Raw genomic sequence first — 8,446 nt, 5'->3', positions numbered from 1 at the left:
ACTATTAAGTGATTTGCTGAAGGTCACAGAACCACATTTGTCTGAAGGCCAACATGGTTTCAAATTCCAAATTCTTGCTCTCTTCCCTATTGCCTGATAAGTTTGCTTATCAGGTAATTAGCCAAGGTAGGCATAGCGTGTCAAAGTGACACTTGAGCTGAGGCAAAGGGATAAACTATGCTCCCCTTAATTCTCTTGTTTACAAGACTAATTATCAGACTTCAGTCCCTTAACAGGGACAGCAGCCATCATTTAATGTGAAGGGGGGAAGGGGATGTTTTCAGTTGGAGAATATAAAGAGCAGTGCAGAAAATAGCCCCTGCTGTGTTGCTGTTGCTAATTGAACATTAGGAAGGACATATCAATCCTGAGCAGCTATTTAATTCATGTGCTATACTTGGTCATGTTTGAGCCAAGGGGGTATTTTTTCACTCCAGGATTTTTTCTTTTACGTTTTAAATAGCTTACAAATTATCAGGTATCCTATGAATCTTCCTACATATTTCATTTTAGTTGATGGTGTCTCTCTCTCATATGCCCTATTCTCCTCATCTCCTTAACATTAATTACCCTGGTTAAACCTTCCCACCCCTGTGTTAGCTCTTCCTCATGCAGATCTCATATATTCTACTTGATTACTTGATTTTCTTAGCACCTTGGACATACAACTGTATATTTCAGGTCTCATTCACTCGATGCATATTATGCTGTCTGTTCTGCTGTAATCTCTAAAGTTGCTAAAGCTGTCTGGGGAAAATTAAAGTAATATGATGGGTAAATGACAGAGCCTAATGGAGACTCAACTCTGTCTAATATGCACTTGGAGTTTCTCTTCTTAGAGTATGGTTAGACAACAAACACACAGGCAGTCTTTGAAAGAAGTTTATTAGTTTCCAAGAGGATTTGTATCATGCCACAGAGACGAATGGAACTGGACCAGGATAGCTAGTACGCAGAAGAGGGGAGGGGAAACCATGAGCATGGGAAGTAAGGGAAAGAGACAAACAGGCTTCAGAGAGAGTGGTGTGAATAATTCCAGCAGGTTCTGGTCAAAGGAACAATGTATAGTGCACTAGTGCCCAGTGTACTGGGTGACCGAGGACAGCAAAGCAGCGTACCCAACTGTCCAACTGTGCTATCTTCAAAATAGGAGATATAGATAGGAGTTTAGGTTTGTCTATCAAAGGCCCAGGCAAATCTTTTATTATCTCTGGAAATCGGCTTTCTGTGAAAGAGATAGAACTTCTAGTGCTCTGGACCATCCCAAGATGTTAAGCATAATAAAATACAGAAACTTTAATATGCATATATTAATATATATTTCTCTGTGTGTGTATGTGTATATATATATATGTCAGTTACAGATCTCAACATATACCATTTCTGCGGCATCCCATTACATAATGCTTTTTAAAATTTTAGCTAAATTTAGCTAATTTAAAATTAGCATGTATGTACTGCATCCTCAGGCTGAGCAAGTCAACCCTATGCCCTCACTTACACCACTAACCTAAAGAAGACTGATTTCTTCAAACTTTAGTTAATAAGAGCTAATTGTTCAACAGGCATATATTTAGATGTTTATGAAAACAAGAAGCGCCAAGGAATAGATCTCAAGTTGGAGAGGACTGGTTAAAATAGACACCCCTGGGCTCTAGTCTTGGAGTTTCTGATTCAGTAGAGGATGGACTGATATTTGCATTTCTAATCACTTTCCAGATAATGATGTTAATGCTGGTCTAGAGACCACATTTTGGAAACCACTGACTTAGAACAGCCATAATTCTCTTTACAGTGCAGTAAAGTGAGCTGAAGAACCAACAAAGCTAAACATTAATCTGGCATTGTAAAACTGACATTGACACTCAGAATTTTTAACGGTCAGTGTGCATGGTGCTGACCAGGTGCTATGTTTTAGGGTAAGTGTCCCCCAAAGTACCATGTACCATGGCTTGGCTCCCAGCCTATGGCACTTTGGGGAGGAGGCGGGACCTTTAAGAGGTACGGCCTAGTATGTTTTCCCCCAACCCTTGGTGTGATCCCTGGAACAGGATTTGGGATTCTGACCCTTTTCTCCCGTTCTTTTTGGCATCCTGGCCATGAGATAGTTTCACCATCCACTACTGCCTCACCACAGGCTTAAAGGGGCAGAGTCAATTGATCATGGGCAAAAAGTCATGAAACTGTGAACAAAAACAAATCATTTTCTCTTCTTAAATGTATTGCTTGAGGAATTTTTGTTACATTTTGGAAAGCTGATAAACATTCCAAAGGACGGGATCCAATTTCAGTGGTCCCACTGTACTTGGCACCACTTCCCAGTTGCTGGATCTGGGGGGGGGGGGTCACAGAATAATTGACATGCATAAGGCTGTAGTAACCAGAGCTTGGAAGGAGGCATCTCAATGTTTAACAACAGCTATAGCCAAACTGGTAACAACCAAATGAGCTGCAGTCCTGAGTCAAAATTCAAATAGACCTTTTTTGTTTGTGTGTTTGTTTTTGGTTGGTTGGTTGGTTGGTTGGTTGGTTCCCGAGACAACATTTCTCTGTGTAGCCAGTTGTCTTGAAACTCACTCTGTAGACCAGGCTGGCATCAAAATCAGCAATCCACCGCTCTCTGCCTCCTGAGTGCTAGGACTAAAGGCTTGTGTCACCACCTCCCAGCTTCAAACAGGCTTTTCATGCTGAGTGAAACCCTTCAGTGGTTGGCTGCTGTCAGTACTTAGGGACAGTATCAAAATCCTTGCACATGCAATATACTCTGAGCTCATGTTTGTAGCTCAATTTACATCCTACACATCAGCAATTCTAAGCTCCTCTCCATCTCAAATAGTAGCAGACCAGCTAAGGCTTTTACCCTTTGAGAGAGAGAAAAAAAAATCGTCTTTTGCCTGGAACACTACTTTCTCAGGAAACTCAGACTCATCTTTAAAGAATCAACACGGATTTACTTAGAAAGATCTTTCCAGAGCATTTTTTCTTCCCATTGTCATATTTAAGAAAGATGGCCTAGTCGGCCATCATTGGGAAGAGAGGCCCCTTGGTCTTGCAAACTTTATATGCCTCAGTACAGGGGAATGCCAGGGCCAAGAAGTGGGAGTGGGTGGATAGGGGAGTGGGGGGGGGATCTGGGGGACTTTTGGGATAGCATTTGAAATGTAAATAAAGAAAATACCTAATAAAAACAAAGAAAGTAATGTAATACTCTCTTGGTAGAAAGTATCCCCGATTACAAGGCTGGAGAGATAGCTCAAGAGATAGATCAAGATGTAAGCTCCAGCTCATGATGGTCATGGACTCTCACCCTCTAAAACTGGAATGCTCAAATAAATTCTTTGTTCTGTAAGTTCCTTGGTCTAGGTGTCTCATCACAGCAATAGGAACTAATAAAGAGGCTCTGTGAAGGTTATCCTTTGGCTTGTAACCCACTCTAACTTTGTAATATATTCAGTGAGTGTTTCCCAGAAAAAAAAGCCCGAAAAACTACATTTTCCAGGTACCCCTAGCAGCTAAATCTCTGATAGAGTCTCAGTAGGAGTCTGATGGGAGACTAGAAACCAGGAAGAATACAGAAACCAGGTTTTCTTTTTCTTTCCTGTTCCTGACTTTATCCAGGGATCTAGAAAGTAAGTAGGAAGACCTACAAAGGCAGCAGCTGCTGCTGCAAATGAGACACAGCCTAGGAGTCTGGCTCCAGCAGCCACAGAGACAATGGTATCTGGAGCCCAGATCTGCAGCAGCAGCATTAGACATGAGGGCCCTAGAGTCTGTGTCATATTCCCTTCCTGATTTTGGTACCTCAGCCTTACCATTAGCAGTCTTTATGTTCTAGGTAAGTTCATCTCTTTGGCTTTCCCATTACCCCTGTAACCAATTCCTCACATTAAATCTACTGTCTGAAATACCAAGAGTGGTTTCTACACTGGTGGCCAAATACTCCTGAGTACCCTTCCCTTTTCTTTTCTTGAAATTCCTAGCTGCTTCATTCATGGTGGTGTATATGGCTATGCTGCCAGGCAGAACAGCACAATGATGGCATTAGTGAAGGACATGGTACCTGAGGGCAAACTGGTTGGTTTCTAGCACTGTTACTTACTGCTGTGTGACCTTAGTGAAATCACCTAGTCACTCACAGTCCCAATATGACAAAGGTAGACAGTAATAGTTTCTACCCAATAGGGTTACTATAAGATGAAGGAATAAACATAGTAGTTGAGAGTGTGACTGGTATTATAATTGCTTTTATATCTTGTCATTAACAGATATACTTGTAAATGTTTCCCATTTTTTTGCTTATTTTTATTCAGAACAATCTATGCATATGACAAGTATTCAGTACAGGGATAGCAAGGTGACTCAGCAGGTAAAATAACCAAGCCTGATGACCTGAGTTCAATCCCTGGGATCCCAATGGTAGAAGGAGCAACTCCAGCAGGTTGTCTTTATACACATACATAGAGAGGCATTCATTCATGTGTATGTGCACAGAGAGAAAAAGCAACATATTTTAAAAAAAAAACTAAATGAATATTCAGTGCAGACCTAGATAAGGGAAGGAAAAAGTGAAGAAGGAAGAGGAAGTGATGACAGTAGAGAGGAATGGACAGAAAGGGATGTTTATAACCACAAATTTGGTGCAGAATATTTGGTTGATTCTTGTTTTGATTGTCTGCCTTTTTGCTTGTTTTTAGAGCCTCACTCCATATCAACCTCAAACATATTGACCAAGCTGGTCTCAAATTTCTTGGAATCCTCCTGTCTCCTGAGTGACAGGATTATATGTGCCCCCACCATGCCAGGCCACAATGATTTCTTAATGTCACCTCATCTCTTATCACATCTTTTGCTCTTCATCGTAAACACTAGTCACCCTCCACCCTCCACTCCCTGGTAGTAATGAAGACAACCAAATGTGGACATACACGGTTAGCCTGAAAAGGCAAAGTTCACACTGTGAATTTTGTAGCCAAGAGAAAGAAAGCAATGCTAAGACGATTTCTTTAAAAACCCAGAACAGTTGCCATAATCAAGGACAAGAAGGAATGTGTTTCTTTCAAGGTAGTAGTCATTGTGTTGTCCATATGCTTCATGAGTTATCATAATAACTTACCTTTAAAATGCTTAATGGCAAATGGCAAATGCTCTCTGATATACCAAGTCTTGTTTTGTTTAAATCAAGATATATATCTCTTTTCTCTGGAAGTTTCTTCTAATAGAATATTCAGCTGGGGGACTTGGGGGGGGGGAGAAACAGTGAATGTCCATAAAATAGGTAAATGAAACTGTTTTAGTTAGGGTTTCTAATGCCGTGAAGAGACACCATGACCACAGCAGCTACTATAAAGGGAAACATTTACTTAGGGCTAGCTTACAGTTTCAGAGGTTTAATCCTTTATTATTATGATGGAAAGCATGGCAGCTTGCAGGCAGACATGGTGCTGGAAAAGGGGCAGAGTTCTACATCTGGATCCGCAGGCAGCGGAAGGAGACTGTGTCACCCTGGGTGTAGCTTGAGCAGACATGAGACCTCAAAGCCGGCCTCCACAGTGACACACTTCCTCCAACAAGGTCATACCTACCCCAACAAGTTCACACCTCCTAATAGTTCCACTCCCTATGTTCCAAGCAGTCAAACACAGGAGTCTATGGTGGGCCATAGCTATTCAAATCACCACAGAAACTAATATTTCTACATTCTAATTGTTAAGTTTCCATTTTGTAATATATATATATGAAAGTATTCAACTCTAAAAGAGCTGACGTAATACTATGTAATGGCTGTCATTATTCTTCTAAGTATAGCTCAACAAGTGTTCACTAGTCATGCAGTTTGGCAATATATGAAATCAAATTCAATACTGTTTTTATTTACAAAAAAATTATAATATAACTTCTTAATCCAATCCTTACATTATAGGTCTGATTTAAAAAAAAAAAAAAAAAAACACATACCAAGTAGTAGTCCAGCAGTCCAGCCCCATACTATTTATAAAATCCAATACAATCTATCCTCCTTCATTACAAATATATCTCATGCCCACCTGGCAGGCCAGAGCACAATTCAGAATTCTCAGATTCCATGGAGTTCTAGGTAGAAAGATGGTGGTGAGCTGGTGCTGGACATCACCCCACCCCTTCTCTACACACACCCAGCATCCTAGATAATGGGTACTGGAATGAAAACCTGACAAAGAAAATCTAATGGCCACTAAAAGTACAAGATGGTTTTAAGCAAATTTTGATATGATAGTTTGAGGTTTGTAGATTCATTTGTACATGCTGTTTTTGTGTTTTCGGGGGTACACAGGTGTGTCCCATTAGCAATGAAGATCCTTCGTTCCATGGCAAGGGGCATAGCTCAAGGATAGCCAGCATGGAGCATGAAGCCAGGACCCAACACAAAGACCTCTTGCCCAGGGCTCAGTGCTAGACCACAGCTCCCATCCAACACACCAATGTAGATTAAAATTACAATATTATTGTCAAGCAGAGAAATCAAGATCCTAGGTGCCAGAAATGAACTATCAAGAGCCCTGACAGCTGAATGAGAGAGGAAAAGACCTCGGTTATGGGTTCTTCAAGTAATTTATGCAAGCTCATTTCTTTAAGCAGACAATGTTTTTCAATATGTCAAATCCTAGGAATGTTTTATTACATTATTATTATATAAAGTACACCAGGTGATGTATGAATCTTGAAAGTGTAATACATTATGCAAACAGAAAAAAATCATTTGTCTCTCTAAGGAAGTGAAAAACACTATATTACACAATAAGCTGCTTTGCTTGAATTCTAAGCCATGAATTCATTTGAACTTTACTGTTAAGTTTCCAAAACTTAGCATTATTTAATGGCAATTATTCCCAATCATAACCACTCAGATGATCAATTCCATCTAATCACCCATGTTCCTTTAATAGTGAAAAAGCTGCAGTATTTTTGTTTGAAGCCAACACACCAAGTCCCGTGGTATACTATAATTAAGAACAACTGTTTACTTTTTCTTAAATACAATACCCTGCACCCCCACCTCAAAAGCTAGACATTAAAGTACTAAATATAATGATCTTGGTAAGCCAAATTGCTATGTTTCTAGCAGCCCTTCCCTGCTGTTTCCCTTAAACATTTCTATCTGAAATGATAGAAAAGGAAAAAAAAATAGAAACCTGGGAAATATGCAGCTACATACTTTGACCATATCTTCCGCCTAACAACCAGTGTTTCCGTTTGAGCACTTAAAAACATTCACTGCTCTCTCTATATCCTTTATTCTGTCTTAAACATTCTTTTGTTTTCAAGCACACTGTTCTAATGTTTATGTATACACCAGCCAAAAAGTCAGTCACCCTGGTAAATGGGCAGATGATGGGATCTTGTTAAAATTTTTCAGTCTTCTTGGTTCCTTTAATAAACATATAAAAATATCCAAGATGCTATTAAATAAATGATCACCTCAAGGTCTCGGTAAACTATGTAATACAAATTAAACATTCTGAACCAAGAATTTGAAATCCAGAATGCTGCAAAATTTAAAAGTTTGAGTGACATAACGCCAGAGGGAAAATTCCAGCCTTGGTAGGGCACAGTTAGAATGCAGATAGACTAAAAGATCTTATACAAAGATACCTTTAAGCTATGTATATGAAGCATGACTTGTGGCTCGTGGGACCTGGGCTGATGTATTAAATATTGTATTAGTCTGTTTTTAACTGTTATGACAATCTAGCTTTAGATTGAACACTTTACAAAGAAAACAGGTTCATGACCATGGTACTGACTTTTGCTCAGCCCTGTTGAGTGCCTTCTGGCACTCAACTTCTTGGCAAATGGCTTAATGGCAGAAGTATATGCAATGAGAGAGATTAGGTGGCAAAACAGGACGACAAGACATGAAAGCTCGCTCGCTTATCTATCTATCTACCTATCTATCTATCTATCTATTTATATTTTCATTTTTCAAAACAGGTTTTCTCTGTAAAACCCTGGATGTCTTGGATGTGCGCTATACACTGGACTAGCCTTGATCTCATAGAGATCTGCCTGCCTCTGCCTCCCAAATGCTGGGATTAAAGGTGTGCTCTTCTACCGCCCAGCTAGCTCACTCATTTATAACAACCAACTCTCTCAAGAACAAATTCATTCCAGAAGACAAACAGTGACTTCCAAGGCCAACACAATCACCTAATTACATCCCAGTAAGCACCTACCTCTAAAAGGATCCTCCAACTCTATATTTCCACACACAAGCTCTAGGGGTAAAAAAAAAAAAAAAAAAAAAAAAAAAAAAACACCATCCAAACCACAGCATACATTTTTTTTATATTTAACTGTTCCTAGGAAACACTTTGGGTGTGGGGGTGGATTTCATATGCTGAAATATTCAGTCTACAAATCTCATAACCTCAGCTATAACTATAATATTTGATAAAAATGTGTCATTCAA

This window comes from Mus caroli, unplaced genomic scaffold (genome assembly GCF_978045245.1).
Source record: "Mus caroli unplaced genomic scaffold, Mus_caroli_1 scaffold_5, whole genome shotgun sequence".
NCBI classification, from domain to species: Eukaryota; Metazoa; Chordata; class Mammalia; order Rodentia; family Muridae; genus Mus; species Mus caroli.
The sequence above is the reverse complement of the archived record's forward strand: the minus strand, read 5'-3'. Positions refer to the sequence as shown.